We start from the raw sequence: 23,795 nt of genomic DNA, 5'->3' as shown, positions 1-23,795 counted from the left end.
GAGAGGACGAGTGCCGTGATTGTGGCAAATGGCATTTTGAAGTCTGTAGATTCCGTGACCGCTCTGTTACAAGTGTGGATCAGTTGACCACTTCATTAAAGATTGCCCGAGGTTGTGCGAATGAATGTAGATCGGAGTGGGAAACCGGTACTACCACCGCCGAGGTAGACCATCCGGAAATACAGCAAGGCTAGTGGTGGTCGAGAGGATCTAGAGATGTCTGCGACCAGATCCGAGGCTCGCGCCCAGCTAGGACTTATGCTATACGCGACGTGAGGATGCCTCCTCGCCAGATGTTATTACGGTACTTTCACTCTCTTTGATACTAATGTGATTGCTTTGATTGACCCGGTTCTACTCATTCTTATATATGCGAAACCTTAGCATCCAAAGAAGACTTTACCTATTGAGTCTCATCGAGTTCATAATTCGGTGTCAAATCCTTTGGGTCGTTATGTGCTGGTCGACAAAGTGTGTAAGAAATGCCCCTAGTAATTCGAGGTACTGTTTTCGGCGGACTTGATGCTTTTGCCGTTCGATGAATTTGATGTTATTCTTGGGTTGGATTGGTTGACCGTGCATGATGCGGTTGTGAATTGCAAAAGCAAGACTATTGATTTGAGATGCAAACAACGAGATGATCCGAGTTGAGTCTACGAACTTGAAGGGTTGCCAGCTGTAATATCATCAATGTTGGCCCAGAAATATGTAAGAAAAGGGTGTGAAGCATACCTTGCGTATATACTTGATGATAAGGAGTTAGGAATAGAACCCAAATCTGTGCCGGTGGTTTGTGAATACCCGGACGTTTTTCCAAGAATTGCGGGTTTGCCACTGTTCGGAGGTAGAGTTTGGCATTGAGCTTGTACAGGACCACACCGATTTCGATAGCTCCATATCGTATGGCACCAACGGAATTAAAGGAGTTGAAAGCTCAGTTGCAAGAGTTGATGGATAGAGGTTTTGCTCGCCCGAGTTTTTCACCTTGGGGTGCACCAGTGTTGTTTGTGAAAAAGAAGGACGGAACCATGAGGTTGTGCATCGACTATCGCCGACTTAATAAAGTGACAATAAAGAACAAGTATCCGTTACCACGTATCGATGATTTGTTCGATCAACTGAAGGAGCCTCGGTGTTCTCAAAAATAGATTTGAGATCGGGCTATTATCGATTCATGAATCCGAGATTCGGACATACCCAAAACCGCCTTGAGCGAGATATGGTCACTACGAGTTCTTAGTGATGCCGCTTGGGCTCACTAATGCCCTGCGGTATTTATGGATTTGATGAATCGGATCTTCAGATCATATTTGGATCGGTTCGTAGTTGTGTTCATCGACGACATCTTGGTCTATTCAAGAGATGAGACCGAACATGCGAGCACCGAGATTAGTGTTGCAAATTTTACGGGATAAGCGTTATATGCTAAGTTTAGCAAGTGTGAGTTCGGTTAGAGAGGTTAGCTTCTTGGGTCACGTGGTATCGCGATCGGGTATTCGAGTCGACCCAAGCAAAATTTCAGCCATACTTAACTGAAACCTCCAAGAAATATTACCGAGGTTCGAGCTTTTTGGGACTTGCTTTACTACCGACGGTTTGTAAAAGGATTCTCGATGATAGCCACACCCATGACTTAAACCGCTTGAAAGATGTCAAGTTTGAATGGACGGAAAAGTGTCGAAAAGTTTTGACCAATTGAAAACTCATTTGACGGAAGCTCCAGTACTAGTACAGCCCGAATCTGGCAAAGAGTTTGTCATCTATAGTGACGCCTCCCTACTTGGGTTAGGTTGCGTATTGATGCAAGAAGGTCGAGTTGTGGCCTATGCGTCGAGACAATTAAAGCCACATGAGAAAAATTATCCGACCCATGATCTCGAATTGGCTGCCATCGTATTCGCCTTAAAGATATGGCGACATTACTTATTTGGTGAGAAGTGCCATGTGTATTCGGATCACAAAAGTCTCAAATATTTGATGACTCAAAGAGACTTAAATCTGCGACAAAGACGTTGGCTCGAAATGTTAAAGGATTATGAGCTGGTCATTGACTATCACCCGGGAAAGGCTAATGTGGTTGCGGATGCCTTAAGCCGAAATCACTGCTTGCTTTCTGAGCGATGAATGTACACTTGTCTATCCTACCCGACAATGTGTTAGTAGCGAATTAAAGGCCAAACCATTGTTGACTCATCAAATTCGTGAAGCTCGGAAAATTGATGAGGAGTTGCGTGCAAAACGGGTTGAGTGTGTTCGAACAAGGAATCGGAGTTTCAAATTGATGATGACGATTGTTTGAGGTTCGAAGTCGTTTGTGTGTTCCAAAGAATTGAACTTATTTCGATAATTCGAACGAAGCTCATTGTAGCCGAATGGCAATCCACCCGGGAGTACGAAGATGTACAATGAGTTGAAACGCTCGGTTTTGGTGGCATGGTATGAAACGAGACATCTCCGACTTTGTTGCAAGATGTTTAATATGTCAACAAGTGAAAGCGGAGCATCAAGTGCCTTGAGGTTACTTCACCGATCACGATACCCGAGTGGAAATGGGATCGAGTCACAATGGACTTTGTGTCCGGACCGCCGTTGTCAACAAGTAAGAAGGATGCAATTTGGGTTATTATTGATAGACCGACTAAGTCGGCTCACTTTATCCCCGTGCGTATGGATTTTCATTGGATAAACTAGTTGAATTGTACGTTTCTCAGTTGTGAGGTTACACGGGTACCGATTTACATTGTGTCGGATAGAGATCCGAGGTTCACCTCGCGATTTTGGAAGAAATTACAAGAAGCATTGGGCACCAAGTTGCATTTCAGACCGCCTTTCACCCCCAAACCGATGGTCAATCCGAGCGTATAATTCAGATACTTGAGGATATGTTGAGATGTTGCATCCTCGAGTTCGATGGTTCATGGGAACGGTACCTACCTTTGATTGAATTCGCCACAACAATAGTTTTCAATCAAGTATTAAGATGGCGCCTTACGAGGCTTTGTACGGCGTAAATGCCGTACACCATTGTTTTGGACCGAGCTCGGTGAGAACAAAATTTTGGAGTGGATTTGATTAAAGATGCTGAAGAAAGTAAAAGTAATCCGTGAAAATCAAGATAGCCTCCGATCGTCGTAAATCGTATGCGGATTTGAAACGAAAGGACATTGAGTATCGTGGGAGATAAAGTGTTTCTTAAAGTTTCGCCGTGGAAAAGATACTCGATTCTACCGTAAGGGCAAGTTGAGCCGAGATTCATTGGGCCGCATTGAAATCTCCGAACGAGTTGGCCCGATTATGTATCGTTTGATCTTGCCCCGAACTTGAAAAGATTCACAACGTCTTCCATGTTTCAATGCTTCGACGCTATAGATCTGATCCGTCGCACGTAATTAGTCCGTCAGAGGTTGAAATTCAAGCCGATATGAGTTATGAAGAAGAACCGATTCGTATCCTAGCTCGTGAAATGAAAGAGTTGCGAAACAAAAGGGTTCCGCTAGTGAAAGTGTTATGGCTCAAACACGGGATAGAAGAAGCTACTTGGGAACCCGAGAACTCTATGAAAGAGCAATATCCAAACCTATTTACGGTAAGATTTTTGGGACGAAAATTTCTAAAGTGGGGAGAGTTGTGATGACCTTAAAACGACCCTAGTCGAAATGTGGTTTCGGGACCACAAAACCAAGGCATAAAAATAATTTAATATTTATTTTATTGCCTATAATGTGTTAACTCATGTGTGATATTTTTATGCTTTGATTTAGAATTATAGATGTGAATTTCACTAGAAAGGACCTAGTAATAAACTTTGAAAGTATGAGGGAAATGTGTGATGACTAATTAAAGGATGCATGCAAAACAATGGACTTGCATGTCAAATTCCCCCATAGCTAGTGGCCGGCCATGACAAGGATTTATGGGCAAAAATCATGTCATGAAACATGTTTGGTAAATGGGTTATGATGGAAAGAATAAAATAAGGGTTATGGAATAAACAATTAATGTTAGTAGATGAGAAACAAAAAAAAAGTGTCCATCTTCCTCCATAGCTTGGCCGAATGTCCTAAAGGAAGAAAGAAAAATTTTGTTCATCTCTTTTCACTCTCTTGTTGGCCGAAAATACTAAGGTTAAGGAAGGAGTTTTGCTTCATACTTGGTTTGGAAGAGGATTAGGAAGAGGTTGGCTAAACTTGCATCAAGATTAAGGTATGTTTGAGGTTCATGCATGTTTTTAGTTGCTAGCTTAATGTTCTTGTTAGCCCATGGTTCAAATCCTTGTTATGTCATGGGAATGAAATTCGCCAAAGTGAATGTGGTGTTAATGCCATTGCATGTTAAATAACAAGCTTGAAAGTGATACATGTGATGGAGGATTGAAGATTCTTAGATTTTCTTTTAGCATTTTTTTGAATGAGATACTAAGTTCTTTGTTTCACCATGACCAAATTGAAATGGTGTGGTGTTGTGGTATTCGCCATGATATATCCATAAATATAATTCATGCATGTTGCATGGTAAGTAAGATTTAAGCTTTGGAAATGTGTATATATTTGGATATAAGCCACTTGAGAATTCGCCCTTGCACCTACATGAATATATGTTTGCACATGATGGATTGGTATGACATATATACTAATTCAAAGTGTATATTTGCTTGTGATGATGTGTTGATTATGAAGTAAATAAGAGATGTGCAATGAATTACGATATGTAATGTGTTAGTAGTAAAATGTATGCTGTTTTTTTTGTGTGGTATTAAGTGTATATTCGCCACATGAGGGTAATTAGTGTGCATGCATTCGGTTTGAGGCAAGCATATTGATGCCTATTCTTGGCTTAGAAAATTCGCTAAGAGGAATATTAACTAATGTGTTGAGTTCGATTTATGATTTCGTACATATACAACTTTGATGCCTAATGTATATAAGGGCCAAGTACTTTGAACTTCACGTTGATGTTTGAATGTATTGAATTGCTTGTTGTGATGTAAAATGTGCATGACCATTGTGTATTTGAGCTAAAGGATGGCCATATGACCATTTACACTCCTTGTCATATTCGCCATAAGCTATCATGATGAGATTTTAATAAGTTAAATTTGTGTAAATTAGCTCAAGAGCAAAGGGAGCTAAATCCGATAAAGGGAAGGAAAAAGTAGTTGAATAGCCGTCGAAATCGCTCGACAACATCCAAGGTAAGTCTTGAGTGATGACCCTACTTGAATTATATCAAAATTATGCTCCTTGTTTGTGTGGCCATTGAGCCGAAATAGTAAAGGTTGATAGATATTTTGTGTTAGAGCTTTAGTAACGAAAATGAACTATGGACGTGTCTTGAATATTGATATATATGTAAGTGAACATTGGAAATATATCCGGCTAAGACCAAGGCATTCGTATGAGTTGATATATCCGGGCTAAGACCGAAGGCATTCGTGCGAGTTGATATATCCGGCTAAGACCAAGGCCTTTGTGCAAGTCACCAAATCCGGGTTATGACCAAGGCAATCGTATGAGTCGCTATATCCGGTTAAATCCGAAAGTATGTGATTCGAAGTGAGCAATCTTGCTGTGAAAATTTCAGCTTATACACTTGTGAAAATTCCAGCAATGAGGTATGTTTGTATGTGCTTGTACTAATTGAATTCTTACAAGTAAGTATGCGCTAAGTTGATAAACGAGCTACGGCCTTGGGCTAAGTTGTTCTTTTGTGTATGAACATAAGGGTCGGTGATGTGAAATAAGTATGAGTATGGGAATGTGAATTAGTAAAGTGGTTTAATTAGCCATGTGAATAAAATACCTTAGTCAAAGCTGATTTCATTGCTTGAGACTTACTAAGCATTAAAATGCTTACCCGTTGCTTTGGCTCTCTGTTTTATAGGTTTCGCTCGTTAGCTATCGGATTCGGGATCAAAGAAGTCAAGTCATCCACACTATCGAAGCCCCATTTTGGTACAAATTTTGGTTGAACTTTGAAATGGCATGTATAGGACCATCCTTTGTTGAAGGTCATGTACCTTCCGGTTTGTGTAAACTTGGATAGCCATGCGAAAATGGCTTATATACGTTTTAGCATAGAACTATAATCGTTTGTATGTTGACCCTTATGAGGTATGAAATTATTTTGAAACGATTAGCCATTGGAATGGTTAATCATGATCACGCTTTGTGCTATGTATGTAAAAGGGCCAATTGAATCATGGAAAGTATGAAATAGGTAAAGCCTACTAAAGGCAGATGCTGACAGCAGCAGTGACGTGGATGTGAAAAATCACTAAAAATAGTAGGAATGGTATTAAATAGCAAATAAATTATGTAAGTGTACCTTGATGAATCTACTTTCATATGGAAGAAACGAAATGGTCATATGAGTTATAAGTTAACAGATTTTAAAGTTCTTGTGAAATAGGGCCAGAACGGTTTCTGGATCCCCTGTTCCAACTTTGGAAAATCATTGTAAATTAACCAGAGATAATTAGGAGTCATTCCATATATGTGTAGATTTCTCTCTGAGTCTAGTTTCTATAGAAACAAACGGCATTAGTATTGAAGCCCTGTACAGGAGATATCCAATTCGTAACGCACAAAGGTCAGTGTAGTCGATCCCTACAACAGGCGAGACTTTAACTAATAAACTGTACTAATTGGCTCGACCAAAATTCTAGAAAAAATATGTAGATGGACATATGAGTCTAGTTTCAGGAAAAATTTACGGAACTGATTTTCGAGTTGTAAAACTCAAGTTATGAATTTTGGAGCGACTAGTACTCAGATTGGCAGCTTGTCTGAAAATTGTCAATAAGTGGGTTGAAGTCTGTTAACACCTTGCGTTCGACTCCGGCGACGGTCTCGGGTTCGGGGTGTTACACTAAGCATTTTCATCCTTTTCTCAAACTAGTCAATTTCTCTAGGGGCCTATATCAATCCATACAAATCATCATTTCACAAATTTACCATGAACTTTTACTAATTTTATAAATAAGTCCCTAAATGACACTAAACTTCAAAACTCATGTAAGAACATTCATGGAAAGTCCCACTACTTTTAATAGTTTTACAAATTAACCCCCGGGCTAGCAAAACTAAGCTAAAACGATCTCAAAAACATAAAAATCATTAAAAACGAAACAGAAAATTATACCATGCAAGGAAGAAATCAAAACAAAGCTCCCTCCCCTTCAACTATGGTGGTTTCGGCCAAACAAAGAAAGAAAATAGGAAGATGACAACTTTGTTTCTATTTCCTTGAGTTAATTTCATTTCAATTACCCATTTACCATTTTAACCTTAAAAATTCATCAAAATTTCACTTAAGCCAAATCCGTAAACATCCACTAACCCATTTATTAGAACAATCTCCATTCAAGTCCCTTAGTTTACTATTTCATGGCCATTTGATCCTTTTAACTAATAGAACTCAACTTTTACCCCTTTTACGATTTAGTCTTTTTTACTTAATTAACGACCTAACATTAAAATTTCTTAACGAATTTTTAATATGACCTAAATAAAATCCCATAAACACTGAAATAATAATTTACTCATCAGAATTGTGGTCCCGAAACCACTGTTCTAATATCACTGAAATAGATTTGGGTAGTGTGATTTCATCAATTCTTCTATTTCCCATGTATCCTCTTCAACCCCGTGATGATTGCACAAAACTTTAACCAATGGTACTCTTTTATTCCGGAGTTCATGTCAAAATCTTTATCGGTTCTTCAGAATATGACAGATCAGGCTGAATTTCTACCTCCAAGGGAGAAATTATATGTAATGGATCAGACCTATATCGCCTCAACATCGAAACATGAAAAACATTGTGAATCTTTTCAAGCTTTAGGGGTAGAGCTAATCTTTAAGCTACAGGACCAACACTTTTGGTGACTTCATATGGCCTAACAAACCTTGGACTCAACTTCCCTTTTCTGTCGAAACGTAGAATCTTTTTCCACGGAGAAACCTTTAAAAACACTCGATCACCCACAGCAAACTCAGTATCCTTATGCTTCAAATCTACATAAGAATTTTGACGATCTGTCATGACTTTCAAGTTATCCCGAATTAATCTGACTTTATCTTTAGTATTTCTAATTAAATCAATCCCTTCCAACTTCCTTTCACTCAATTCTGACCACTTCTACATTTACACCCATATAAAGCTTCATATGGTGTCATTTTCATGCTCACTTCATAGCTGTTATTGTAAGCAAACTCGACTAACGACAAATATTTCTCCCAAATACCTTCAAACCCAATAATGAAACACCAAAGCATGTCTTCTAGAATCTGAATCACTCGTTCAGTTTGATCGTCTGTTTAACGATGAAAAGCCATACTAAACTTTAATTTTGTACCCAACGCCTCGTATAACTTACCCTAAAATCTTGAGGTAAATCTTAGATCACGAATCAAAATGATAGATAATGAAATACCATGTAATCTAACATTCTCATTAACATAGAGTTCGACTAATTTTTCCAACGAATAATTCATTCATACCAGTATGAAATGTATATATTTTGTTTGTCGATCCATAATAACCAAAATTGTGTCTTTCTTTCCCAACATTAACGGCAATCTAGTGACAAAATCCATTGTAACTTGGTCTTATTTCCACTCTAGAATCATGATCGATTGTAATAACCTAGACAAAACTTGATGCTCAGCTTTTAGTTGCTGACACACCAGACATTTCGATGGAAAATTAGAAATTTCTCATTTTATTCCCGGCCACCAATAAAACTGTTTCAAATCAGCATACATCTTTGCACTTCTTGGATGAATAGAGTACACACTACTATGAGCTTCTTTTAATAAATTTTGTCTAAGCTTTAGATCATCAGGTGCACATAACCTTTTTCGGAAGTACAAATTACCATCATCGCAAATGCTAAACCAGTCTCAACCATTTTTCGTTTGGCTACCAACTTCAAATCAACAAGTTGTAATTTTTGTATATTCTGTGAAAACAAAGCTTTAACCGTAAGCTTGCCTAAAGTAGAACCATCGCACTTCATTTGTAATTCAGTATTCATTGCTCGCAGGGTGAAAAGAGATTTACGGCTGAAAGTGTCAGCAACCACATTTGCTTTACCAGGATGATAATCAATCACAAGTCCGTAGTCTTTAACAATTCTAACCATCTATGCTATCTTAGATTCAATTCTTTTTGAGTCATCAAATATTTCAAGCTCTTGTGCTCAGTATACACATGTCACTTTTCGCCATACAAGTAATAATTGCACATTTTTAAAGCAAATACAATCATTGCTAATTCCAAATCGTGTATTGGATAATTCTTTTCATAAACTTTCAGTTGCCGAAAGGCATATGCAATGACCTTTCCTTCTTGCATTAAAACACACCCCAAGCCATTCAGAAAGACATCACTATAAACAATAAATTCCTTCCCTGATTCAGGTTGCGTCAACATTAGAGCTTCTATTAATAAACTCTTTAATCTTTTGAAACTTTGCTGACACTTATTCGACAATAAAACAGACATCATTTTACAGCAGTTTCGTCATAGGTGAAGCTATAATAAAAAAATTCTTTACAAAATGATGATAGTACCCAGCCAACCCTAGAAAGCTTCGTACTTTAGATACGATTCGTGGGTTTTCCCAATTTAAAATAGCCAAAATTTTGCTCAGATCAACTCTTATACCATCTCTCGAGATCACATGATCGAGGAATTCGACTTCAGTAAGCCAAAATTCACATTTACTAAATTTAGCATACAGTTTCTTTTCTCGCAAAGTCTGCAATACAATCTTTAGATGTTGAGCATGCTCGTCTTCACTTTTAGAATAAATTAAAATGTCATCAATAAAGACAACAACAAAATGATTAAGATGGGGCTGAAAAACTCGGTTCATTAAATCCAAAAATGCTGCCGGAGCATTTGTCAGTCCAAACGGCATGACCAGAAACTCATAATGTCCATAGCGAGTTCTGAATGTTGTCTTTGGTACATCTACATCTTTCACTCACAGCTGATAATATCCCGATTGAAGGTCAATCTTTGAAAATACTGAAGCTCCTTTCAATTGATCAAAAAGATCATCAATATGAGGTAGCAGATATTTATTCTTTATAGTCATCTTGTTCAATTGTAGATAATCAATACACAATCTCAATGACCCATCTTTCTTTTTAACAAATAACACATGTGCACCCCAAGGCAATACACTTGGTCTAATAAAACCTTTATCTATCAGTTCTTGAAAATATGCTTTAAGTTCTTTAAGTTCAGCTAGAGCAATTTGATATGGCACAATCGAAATTGGAGCAGTACTGGGCACTAACTCAATGACAAATTCAACCTCTCGCACTGGTGTTAAGCCCGGTAGTTTTTCAGGGAAAACATCTGGGAATTCACAAACTATCGACACTTGATCCACTCTTCTCTCTGACACCTTGGAATCCAAAATGTAAGCTAAAAACTCTTCACAGCCGTTTCGCATTAACTTATGTGCTTTCATTTCTGAAATTATATTTGAAATACCATTTGATCTCCTGGACTCAATAAAAATTACTTAACTATTGGAACCTTTCAACTCAACTCTTTTCTAATGACAAGAAACGAGAGCATCATGCATGTTTAACCAATCCATACCCAAGATGACATCAAATTCATTGAAGGGTAACAACATCAAGTCCGTAGGAAAATTATAGCCCTGAATTTTCAGTGGGCATTGCTTGCAGACCATAGTTGATATCAACTATAACACTATGGTTTAAGGGATTCGTGACTTTAACAACACAATCAATTGACTCTACAGGTAAGTTCTTTTCCATCACTAACGTAGTGCATATATATGAATATGTTGACCCTAGGTCAATTAATGCATACACACTAACATTAAATATAGAAAAAGTACACGCAATAATGTTAGGAGCTGAGGCTTTCTCTCGTGCACAAATGGCATATGTTCTTGTAGAAGCCCTCACTTTAGATTTGATCGCTGACTCTTTAACCCCACCTCTGTTGACTCCATTCGATATGCTATTTCCAAGTCTTCTACCTCGATTAAGTGTGGTCACCGATTTCTTATTATGCCCTTTAATAGGCTTTTTTTGTAACAACCCATTTTCAGTGAAATCGAAACAATGGTTTTGGGACCACAAATTTGAGCCGAAAGGAAATTTTATTTTAATATTATAGCATGATCTGCTTTGTGATAGGACTTTCATATGAAAATTCTGATAAGAACATTTTATCGATTATATGCTTAATTGGGGGAAGGACCAAATTGCATAAAATGAAAAATTTGAATTCTAGAAGGATTAAATAGCTATGGAATTCAAAATTTGAGGTCCTTATATGGTAATTAGACAATTAAAGAAAAGTTAGTAGATATTTTTGATGGTTCATCAATGGAAAAATTAAAAAATGACAAGGACTAAATTGGAAATGAAAAAAATTAAAATATGATAAATTAAATAAATGTTTAATATTATCATTATATATCATCTTCATCCCAAAATACATGGAAACCTTAAGAAAGAGAAAGAAAACTTTCTTGGCTTGATTAGGTTTGTTTTCTTGTCCCGTTTTTAGTAATTTTTATATTTTTGAGATCGGAATAGCTTAATCTATCTATTTTGGGGATTAATTTAAAAAGTTATCAAAGTAACAAAGTTCATACATGGATGAATATGTTGAAATTTTGAAATTTATGGTAGAAAATGAAAGGTTGTTGATAGATAAACAACTTTTACAAAGAGAATTTTGATGAAATCATGATTTAAGGACTAAATTGAAAAGTGGTAAAACCCATGGAAAAATTCTGAATTTTATGAAATATAAGTGCTGTAAATGTTATATGAAAAATTGGTTAGGCTTGGAATAAGGATTAAATTGCATGAATTTCATTTTCCGAGTCTAAAGTCAAAATTGGAATTTTTGGAAAGTTTGGGTGCAAAATGGTAATTTTTCCTATGGTATAAATTGAATTCAATTGAATATGAAATGGATTAAATTAATGATTAAATTCATTTATATAGATCTGGACAACTCAAATTCGAAGCTAGATCGAGGAAAAAAAGTTTCGAATTAGTAGAATTTCCTGTACGGATGATTATTAAGGTAAGTTCGTGTAACCGAATTGAGTATATTTATATGCTTGTATTGAATGTGTTATATGATTGTATGAATTATAAATTTTTAAAGTATGAAATAAATTATATGCCCGATATAGCTTGAGTCAATGTTAAGTTCCGTTTGAATAATGAAATTCGATGGATATATGTAATTTCCCAATATGACTGTGATTATGCATATGTTGCAGACATGATTTAGCTCAAATGAGTAATCCTGATAAAGCCCTCTCGAGCATCTTGATAAATAGTTCTTGCAAGCATCTTGATCGGTAGTGATTTTGCACGTGTTGCACACTATCGCAGTTGTGTGTGAGTGTCCTGTTACATGACTTGATCGATTGTGATCTAGCAGATAATGCGGACACAAACGCAACTCTACATGAGCGTCCTAATATAAGCTCTTGTGGGCTTCCTGACATGGCTCGCTTGAACTCTCTGTTAGCTTATACGGTTCTCCTTGATATTAACTCTCCGGAGTTATCTATTAAGCTCTATTAGCTCCCTAATTAAAACTCTTATGAGTTTCTTGTTTAGCTCGGATAAACGTCCTGTTACATGGCTCATCTAAGTATCATGATATGTGGCTCGAGAGTGTGCTTCCTGATTATGTGCCCTAATGGGTACCTCTGAGGGTTTATAGTTTTGTACACCTTGTGTGTACCGACTGAGTATCCATTGAAATTTCAATACTTCAACAGACAAATCCTGAAATAAGAAATTATGAGATTAAATGAATTATATCTCGAATGCGCCAGAAACACTTAAAAATTTGTAACATGATGTGTAACACCCTATACCTGTATTCTACACCGTGACAGAATACAAGGCATTACCTCACTTAAACTCATGCTTACAACCATTTCAGAGTCTCCAATACTTGGAAAAATTTAAAACTTTCTCAAGCTTATCAACATGTCCTTAATATGGGCCTTCGAGGCCCAAAACACACATCGTAAATCACTCGGAACCAACTCTGGTTCTTTTGCCGACTATAGAAAGATGTCACTTGACACAGGGGCACACACCCATGTTCTCCATCCATGTCGAATTAATCTAAATGCACATCTACAGGGGTTTTCACACGGCCTGGCACACGCCCGTGTCCCTGGCCCGTGTCCTTTACACGGCCATGACACACTCGTGTCCTAGCCCGTGTGCAAAAACCTAGACATTCTGTTTCTGACGTCAGCAACCCCAAAATATCACATGGCCAAGTAATACGCCCATGTCCTAGGCCATGTCCTTCACATGACTGAGACACATGTGGTGTCTATGCCCATGTGTTTATTATCATACATATTGACTTCAAATTTTTACATGCAGGGGACACACGGCTGGACCACATGCCCATGAGGCTAACCGTATGTCACACACAGCTTAGACACATGCCTGTGTGTCTACCCGTGTGGACAAAATTAGGCTATTTACCAAGCCTCTTTGCCACCCTTACTTACACAACCTACGTAAAAGCAACCAAAACCAGTACAAGGCTATTTCATGCAATAAAATCAGCCACAATAGACAACATTTCATTTGTGGATTTTACTCATCTATGAACATAACACCATTTGTATATATCAAAATGAATATTAGCCATCATTCGAGACTTAATACAAAATGAGGAATTTATTCCAAGCCAACACTTTTGGCCAAATTAATAACAACACAAAACACAAGTCTAGTTCCCTATACATGCCATATTCAAAAATATAAATCAAACTATACCGAATGCTTTGATTGATAGTGTGATTGATATCTCTTACTTTTGTTGATCCTTGAGCTAGATAGGCGGCACTAAAAGAAAATGAAAAAGGAGAGGAAGTAAGGATAAAGCTTTGTAAGTTGCACATAAATAAATATACAACACAACTTTACCATTCATCAACAAGCTCATAGTACACAAGTGGGCATAAGTAAGACTTACTCATCAATATTCAATACACATCATATAGCATATATTGAGCTCATGGCTCAAACATACCAAATAGGTACCTGTATCACTCACAACACGGTTATACTTTCATCAATAACTAGAAATCATAGCTTTCACCGTTGAACCATTTGGAACACTATCAGACATCCATTAAGCCTCAAACATGGGTAAGGTACCGATGCCATGTCCCAGACATGGTCTTACATTGGCTCATATCTCAAGTCGAAGCCAAGTCCCAAACATGGACTTACATTGACTATCATTTTGTAGCCAACGCATGTCCCAGACATGTCTTACACTGGCTTATGTCCCGAGGCCGATGCATGTCGCAGACATGTCTTACACTAGCACTCGTCTCAATGCCGATGCCATGTCTCAGACATGGTCTTACACTAATTCTCGTAATGTAGCCGATGCATGTCCCAGACATGTCTTACACTAGCTCACACAAATGACCCAATCGTCATGGCATGAATATCCGATTTATTTCCTAAGGTTGCAACGGGAATTCTACTATATCTATTCTTATCACATTTTCTCATTTCCACAAATCAAGCAATTTATGCTATAATAATTTCGATACAATTCAAGCACATATATTATCAATGTAGCTGTATTATTTACATACAACTTACCTCGAATTTCAAAATGTAGCGACTAGACGATTTAGTCGATTTGCTTAGCTTTCCCCCGGTCTAGGTTCGGACTTGGTAATTCTTGATCTATAATAGAAAAATGTACTTATTTATTCACTAAATAGAATTTAGCAATCAACAATTCACATCTTTGGTAAAATGACCATTTTGCCCCTAGATTTTGACAAAATGACCATTTTACCCCTAGGTCTGAAAATCAATTTTTATCGAATTTCTTCATGTATTATGCCTATCCGAACACTTTTTACACTTATAGCAATCCAAAATCCCCATTATTTTACACATTTATCATCTATTTTACAACTTGTGCAAAATGGCCCTTTTAGGTGTTTTCATGCTAACATCTTTCACAAAAGCTGTTTATAATACACCCAAGACTCATTTTATTCAATGAAATTTTAGAAAAATACACATATGATTTCATGGAAAAACCTTACACTCTCAACCATCTTGCAAGATAGTCCCCTTATTTGAAAGCTCATGTTTCAAGGGGTCCAAAAATGTAAAAATCATCAAAAAAGAGTATGTAAATCACTTACTTGCAAGAGGAATGAGTTGCTGAAATTTTTGGGAGTTCAAAACCCCTAAAAATGGCTGAAAATTGGTGGTGGAGAAGAAGATGAGAATGTGATACCATTTTTTTTATTTCTATTTTAGTCAAATTAGCCATCGAACCCAACCAAATTTGGACTTTTTGACCAAATTGTCTCCCATGGCCGGCCAAGCTCTAACTTAGGGTCTAATTGTCTTTAAAAACCCCAAATTTAGGTCTTCTAGCTATTTGAAACTTTTAGCTATCAATTTAGGACTTTTGCATTTTATGCGATTTAGTCTTTTTTCACAATTAAGCTCACAAACGTTAAAATTTCTTCACCAATTTTTTCATGCACTCTTAAAAACATGCTATAACATCTAAATAATAATAAAATAATTTCTCTAACTTCGAATTTGTGGTCTTGAAACCACTATTCTGACTAGGCCCTAAATTGAGTTGTTACATGATGAGCTCATCTATACTTGTTGGTGCATATGTAAATTGTGAGACTAACATACTTGTTTGAATGAATGTGCTTAGGCAAACTTGTAAATTTATTGGGAATCATGTTATTGTATGCTTATTATAATGAATATGAATGGTAAGTTTAACTCTTGTTATATGAACTTACTAAGCATTAAATGCTTATTAGGTTTTATTTTCTCTGTTTTATAGTGCTCGAAAGCTCGTAAAGGTTGGAGATTGGTTGGAGCAACATCACACTATCTTCTAGCTTACTTTGGTATAAATAGTAATGTCATTTTGGAAAAATAGCATGTACAAGCTAACTTGGCCAATGATGGCATGTAAATGGTTATATGTAATCTAGCCATTTGAATGGTTAAAGTAATATATTTTGGCATGTTTATATAAAGGTTGTAATATAATAAATATGTTTGGGAATGGTTAAATAGTAAATGATATATGTTTAAAATGGTTGATGTAGGTTGTTGGCAAAATTTGGTGAGAAATAAAGCTAGGAAATGGCTTTATTTTTTCCACACGGGCATGTGTCTTGACCGTGTATGAAACATAGCTTGGCACATGGGCATGTCATTTGGCCATGTGTCCCCTGCATCTTAAATTTGAGAAACAAAATGCTCAGAATTTGGCACACTGGCAGAGACACAAGTGTGTGTCTCAGCCGTGTATGATACACGGGCTAGAACACGGGCATGTGTCTTGGTCATGTGAACCCAGCACCTAAATTTTGAAATTTAAATTGATCACACGGCCTATTCACACAAGCATGTGGCTGACTGTATGGCACAAGTCAGAGAATTACATGAGATTAGACATGGCCTGTAACACGGTCGTGTCTTATGATCACACGAGCGTGTCCCTTGACCACACGGACGTGTAAGCCTTGCATTTAAGAAAAATTTTTTGAGTTTCCAATTCAGTCCATTTTTATTCAAATGTTTAAATTGGGCTTCGAGGGTCCATTCAAGGGATAATATGAGTAGTTTCGTAAATGAATAGTAATTAACATGAATTATCTGTAATTGTTTCGTAAATTCCAGTAATATTCTATAACCCTATTTCGACGACGGATACGAGTTAGAGGTGTTACATTTATTGGTATTAGAGCTACAATTTAGTCAATTCTCAGACTAACGTAGCAAGTATGTGTTTAGCTATACATGAAATTATATAAATAATGATAGTGTGATATCTCGTGACCATTTTAAATGTGTTTTTCATATAGTAATGTATCCAACCAAGCTAGAGCTAAATTCGAGGAAGCTGAAAGCAATGCTCCAGCATCAGTTCAAAGAGCTGCATCTAGTAGTAGAAGGCCCAAATCTTAGGGCCAAGGTGAGGAGGCAAAAAAATCCTTCTTCCAAATGATGAATGAGTGGTTTATAGAATTTATAAGAACAAATCCTACTATACAACAACCTCCCCCTCCTCTTCCTCAATCGGTTCTAGAGATGCCACAGGGTACTGAACATGTTAGAACCGGTAAGCCTTCGGTAATAAAATTCGTAAATATTGGGCAGAATAATTTAAGGCTACTACTGATGATGATCCATAAAGAGCTGAGTTTTGGTTGGAAAATACCATTAGGGTTCTAGATGAATTATCATGTGCACCAGTAGAATGTTTAAAATGTGTAGTATCGTTATTAAAAGGCACAACTTATCATTGGTGGAACATTATAATTTCTGTGGTATTGAGAGAAAATGTTACATGGAAATTTTTCCAGACTGAATTTAGAAAGAAGTATATCAGTCAAAGATTTTTGTATTAGAAAAAGAAAGAATTTTTAGGGCTTAAACAAGAAAATATGATTGTATCTAAACACGAGCAGGAATTTGTTCGATTAAGCAAATATGCTAGAGAATGGGTTCCAACAGAGGCTGATATGTGTAAATGATTTGAAGAGGGCTTAAATGAAGATATCAAACTGTTTATTGGAATCCTTGAATTGAGGGAATTTATGGTGTTAGCCGATTGAGCACATAAAGCTGAGGAATTAAGTAAAGAAAAGAAGCAAATAGAGATGGAAGCTCGAATTTCTGGTAAAAGATTTATGGGTAAATCGCAATCACTTGCTTCAGAGAAATCAAAGAAATACCATGATCGTTCTACCACCTTTACGGGATATTCTGGAAAAGACCGAGGCTCTCAACGCTCTAGCCTGAGATCCTCGTATCCATCCGTAACCAATGTTGGAAGTGTCGGTAATCCCGAATCGAAATGTAAATATTGCAACAAATTTCGTTTCAGGGAATGTCATTTGTGAAGTGGAGCCTGTTACTGATGTGGTTCTCTTGATCATTTTCTCAAAGATTGCCCAAAAAGAATTGAAAAAGATATTGATCAAACTTCAAAGCCGAGTAATCCCGCCTTGAGAGGCAGACCATGTAACATCCTAAATTAGGGTCTAGTCGAAACAGTGATTTTGAGACCACAAATATGAGATAGAAGTAATTATTATATGATTCTTATGAGGTCTATGATATTAATGCATGCTTATGTGAAAGTTTCATGAATAAATTCTATGTATAAAATGTCTAATTGAATTTTAGGGACCAAATTGAATAAGATGCAAAACTTGCATTCTAGGAGCTTTAAGCATGAAATTGCTTTAGATTATGAATTAGAGGGTCCTAATTAGCAACTTGACCAATTTATATAATTTTGGACAAAAATGGACATGCATAGGAAAAGTTTGAAAGAAAGGCCTTAAGGGTAAGGGCATTTTGGTCATTTGGTAATTAAAAGAATAAAAAGAGAAAATCAAAGCAAAAACGTTCTCATCTTCTCCAAGTCCTAGCCGAATTTCTCAATAGCCATAGCTAGGGTTTTGTTCAACATTTCAAGCTTGATTGTAAGTGCTCCCTAGCCCCGTTTTTAATGTTCTTTGTATGAAATTTGATCCATGCACAACATGCATGTATTTTGATGATTAATAGAGGAATATGAATGTTTGATGAGTGATAAACATCTTTTACTAGGTGATTTTTGGTGAAAACACCTAAAAAGGGCTTGTTTGTAAAAGTGTAAAAGTGGGTAGTCAAAATGTGAAATAAAGGAAATTGTGGGCTGATATGAGCATCCTATAAGTTTGGCTAGGCTTGGGTAACCAAGAAAATGCATACATTTCATTTTACGAGCCTAGGGACTAAATTGTAAATAAGTGAAAGTTAGGGTAAAAAGGTAATTTTACCAAAGCATGAATTATGGAATGATTTGAATAATGTGATTAATAAACAAGTTAAATTTTGCATTATAGATCAAGAAAAACGTGAACCGGGTTTTGATCGAGGAAAGAATAAAGTATACGACGATTAGGCTCGATTATCATCATTTTGTACTGAAGTAAGTACATGTGTAAATAATGTGACAATGTATTATATTTTGATGTGTTGACATTATGTGATAAATGTTTTATCAATATTATGTATGCTATGCCTATTGATAACTTTGTAAGTGTGATATTGGTCATTATCCACGATGTTACGAGTAAGTACGATGGAGATGCTATGTGTATATAAGAAAGAATCCCGTTTGAACCTTAGGAATAGTTTAGGATACAAGTGACATGTTAGTAGGAATTAAGAAATCCAAACTCATTGAGTTCGTCTGGGTTCGTGATATGTATGCGGCATCTGAGCTCGTTGAGTTGGTCCGAGTTCATAATGGATGTGATACATGTGGCATTCGAGCTCGTTGAGTTGGTCCGAGTTCATAATGCATGCGATACATGTAATTGGGTTCCGGGAAATGGTCTTGTGTGTCCTATCGGTGGCTAGGTAATCCTTAAGTGGGTCGGATACCTGACAGCTTGTGTGAGTAGCCCGTGTAGTTACACCTTGACTGATAGCTTATATGAGCAAGCCCGTGAGTAGCTCAATTGTGAGCGTTACATGTTATGAGGTAGCTTTGGCTATATATGTATATGTGGCACTTATGTGCAAGTTTTTCGCGTGTCCAATAGTATTCTGAGTGTTCAACGGGTAATGCAATGGATGTGATGAAAGTCCCGATGAGGGCATGTTAAAAAGGTATGGTTATAGGATATACTACGATGTGTACAGGTATGTACGCTAAACCCATGAATAATGCCTTGATAAAGAATGATATGTGATGAGAAAGTATATACATGAACACTTGATAAATGAGCCAAAATGATTGGATGATGAGTAATTCTTGTGATTATGATATTATGTCTTTGTATGATTATGGTTTACTAACATTGCATATTATTTGCATGTGGACTTACTAAGCTTTAATACTTACCACCTTTCTTTTCCATCCTTTGTAGTTCCGCCAAGCTAGCTCGGGGACCGAAAGTTGTTGGAGTATTCGATCACACTACGAAGGAATATTGGGTATAGTGAAATTGTTATTTTGGGTATAGCATGTATAGGGGACTTGGTCATTTTGTGATATGTGTCATGCTATTTGGCCAAATTGTGAAGGCCTATGATGTTGGTATTTCATTTTGTATTAGCTGTATGATATGACTCATAATTGATTATTGGGTTGTAATGTCTAATTATTCATGCATGCATGTGTTAATGCCTTGATGATGTGCTATGTGGTTTGTTTGATGGATATGTGATGAGGAATGAATTAAGTACTTGGAAATAAGGAGCGGCTTAATGACTTAAGATGACTATAGACATGAATGTGCAACTTGAGGTTATGATAACAAATTTGATTATGCATGAAATTGGTGTGGAATGCTTCCAAATGGTGTGACTAATTGAATGTGTAATAGAACGACATCATGAAAGTGTGAAAGTGCCATGATGTTGAACATTTAAGTGTCTAAATATGTCATGTTGCATGCTATGAAATATGTTTGAGTGTATGAATTATTGAGGGTGAAAATTGGCTTGGAAAATAGCCTTTAAATGGTCCACACGGGTAGACACACGGGCATGTGTCTAAACCGTGTGTGACACACGGTCTACCCCAGGGGCGTGTTGAATGGCCATGTGTCCCCTGCACCTATTTACAAACCAATATGCCCAGTAATAAACACACAGGCTAAGACACGGGCATGTGCCTTGGCCGTGTGAGAGACACTGCCTACCCACATGGGCGTGTACTTTGGTCGTGTTAAGTCTGCACCATTTTATGAAAAATTCATTTATTTTTAATTGACCACACAGTCTGGCCGCACGGGGGTGTGATACGGCCGTGTGACCCTAAATTGGTGCTGACGTCTTAGGCACAGAGTTACATGGTTGGAAGACATGGGCGAGTCGAGAGCACATGGGTGTGTCCCTTGTCTCACATAGGTGTGTGGCTCTGTATTGGGGAAAATTTCCCAAACCTTTCTAGAATTTTTGATTTAGTCCCGAATCATTTTCGAATGCCATTTTAGACCTCGTAGGCCCGTATTAGGGACAAATTGTGTATGTATGAATAAAGTTCTTTTGAAGAAAAATTTTATAGCCCGATTTTTCATGCATGTGTATCCTGAAGTTCGATAATGCCTCGTACCCTGTCCCAGCATTGACATGGGTAAAGGGTGTTACAGGCCACCCCGTTACCCCAACAATGTCAGTGGTAGCCGAGGTACTACAAGGGATACTGTAACACCCCTAACCCGTATCCATAGTCGGGGTTACGAGGCATTACGATCCATCACAACATAAATTATACATATATACATTCATAATCAAAATTCATTCAACACATTTACATTGTCCCTTATAAGGCCCTACAAGACCTTAAAACATGCTTATAAGAGGTTTGGGACTAAACTGATAACATTAAAAACTTTGGGAAACATAGAAAATTTTCTTGCATTTAATGGTCACACGCCCATGTGTATAGGCCGTGTGCCTCACACGGCCACCAGACACGCCCGTGTCACAGGTCGTGTGAAAACAGGGCATACAATTAACTTGCATCACATGGCCGAGGACCCGTCCATGTGCCACGGCTATGGGAAAACTGAAAGGGTTAGTGACTTGGGTTACCCGACCAGCTACATGCCTATGTGCCAACCCGTGTGCTACACATGGCCAGTAGACACGCCCGTGTGTCTAGGTCGTGCCAAACTTGTAGGGTATACTGACTTAATTTGAAAGGGTACCCCAGGGGACACATGGTCGTGTAACATGACCGTGTGTCATACACGGCTGAGACAGACACCCGTGTCTTTGCCTGTATGGACAAAAATAGGCCATTTGCCAAGCCAATTTGCCACCCTTTTCTCATGCACACCTAACAACCAAAATGGTACCATTTCAATACATTTATAGGCAACCAAAACATGCCAAAATCATCAAACTTACATAAGTTCCAAAAGCATTTACTTATCATCTTATCATCTAATTCAATTCTCAAAATAACACCAATTCAATATCTTATTCTCATACCATACTAAGCCAAATTCATAAAGCATACCATTCACATTACATAGCATACATAAACATATTCAATAAGTAAAATTCACATCCCACAACTTTTCCAAATACAAGCCAAATCACATGGCTATAATTTCATAACACAAAAATGTACCATAATGACACTAGCCTACACATGCCATATACCATATATACAAGGCTTCAAAAGTACCAACAAAATGATTGATAGTGTGATGACATTTCCCGACAATCCTCGAGTCCAAGCCATCTTCGATAATCTATAAAACATAGACAAATGACACACAGTAAGCTTCATAGCTTAGTAAGCTCGTAAGTGATTAACTCAATTCATAAAATAAATGTAATTCAACTGTTTTCACATTAGCAAATCAAAATCACATTAACTACAAACCTTTCTCATGTCTCAAAACATGATCCGATATAATCTCATTGAACTTTCTTAATGTAATATTCGAATAGGTTCCGTACGTACCTGTACCGCCTCTTACTAACCTTTTTCTCAATTACATCATTCATTACCCGTTGAACCATTTGGAATAGAAGTCGGATACTCAAGATCTCAATCGATAAGTATCTATACCATGGCCTGTAGCCAAATCAAGGTAACTTATCCCAAAGTACCTATACCATGGCCCGTAGCCAAATCAAGGCAACTTCTCTCTAAATACCTATACCATGGCCCTTAACCAAATCAAGCTATTATTCACACCTGAAGTACTGATATCGTGGCCCAAAGCCAACTCATCCGATATGCATGGCCCGAAGCCAAATCGGTATATCAACTTTTAACATTTCACAAATATCCAATTCTATTCAGAAGGTTCAACTGAGCTTTCACACCTCTCGCTTCTATCATCGAATGCATTCATAGAGTTGTTTTCACTATTCAACACTATCTGTAATCTCATAATCATAGTTTATGCGATATCAAATCATTTATAATGAAATTACCACATACGAACTTACCTCGTACTCAGAATTGACAAATCGGAGCGATTACTCGGTAATCTTACCTTTCCCCCAATCTAATTCCGAATTCTTTCTTTCTTGATCTATATGTATTCAAAATTAACTCATTTAATCATTTATTCATTCAACTTAATCCACAAACACATATTTGGGCATTTTTACACTTTAGCCCCTAAAGTTTTACATTTATTCAATTTAGTCCCATTTTCACAAATGCATCAAATTCACACAATTCAATTTAATCCATACTTAGCCGAACTATCATAGTACCCCTAGCAGCCCATATTTCACATTTATTCCACATTTCAACCCTTCAATTTACACTTTTCACGATTTAATCCCTATTTGACATTTTTGTCAAAAAACACTTAACAAAACTTTAATATCTATCATCAGGCTTTCAAAATTCATCAACAATCACTCAAAAGCTCAAGCATTTATCAATGGCAACTCATAAATTCATCAACAATTTCAAAAATTAAGGTACGAGCTAGCTAGAACATGAAGCAACGATCACAAAAACATAGAAATCATTAAAAACGGAATAAAAACAAACCTTCAATTGATCATCAACATGGCCAAACCCTAAAACTTCATATTTGTTTTCTTTCTCTTTTAATTTTGGTGATGATGATGATATAGGCATATTATAACTTTGTTTTATTTATTATAACCTTATTAACCAAATTATAATTTTAACCTTATTTAAAACATTTAAAAACAACTTAGTGGATGCCT

Source organism: Gossypium arboreum, chromosome 3 (assembly GCF_025698485.1).
Source record: "Gossypium arboreum isolate Shixiya-1 chromosome 3, ASM2569848v2, whole genome shotgun sequence".
Classification (NCBI taxonomy): domain Eukaryota; kingdom Viridiplantae; phylum Streptophyta; class Magnoliopsida; order Malvales; family Malvaceae; genus Gossypium; species Gossypium arboreum.
Note: the sequence above shows the minus strand (reverse complement) of the source record.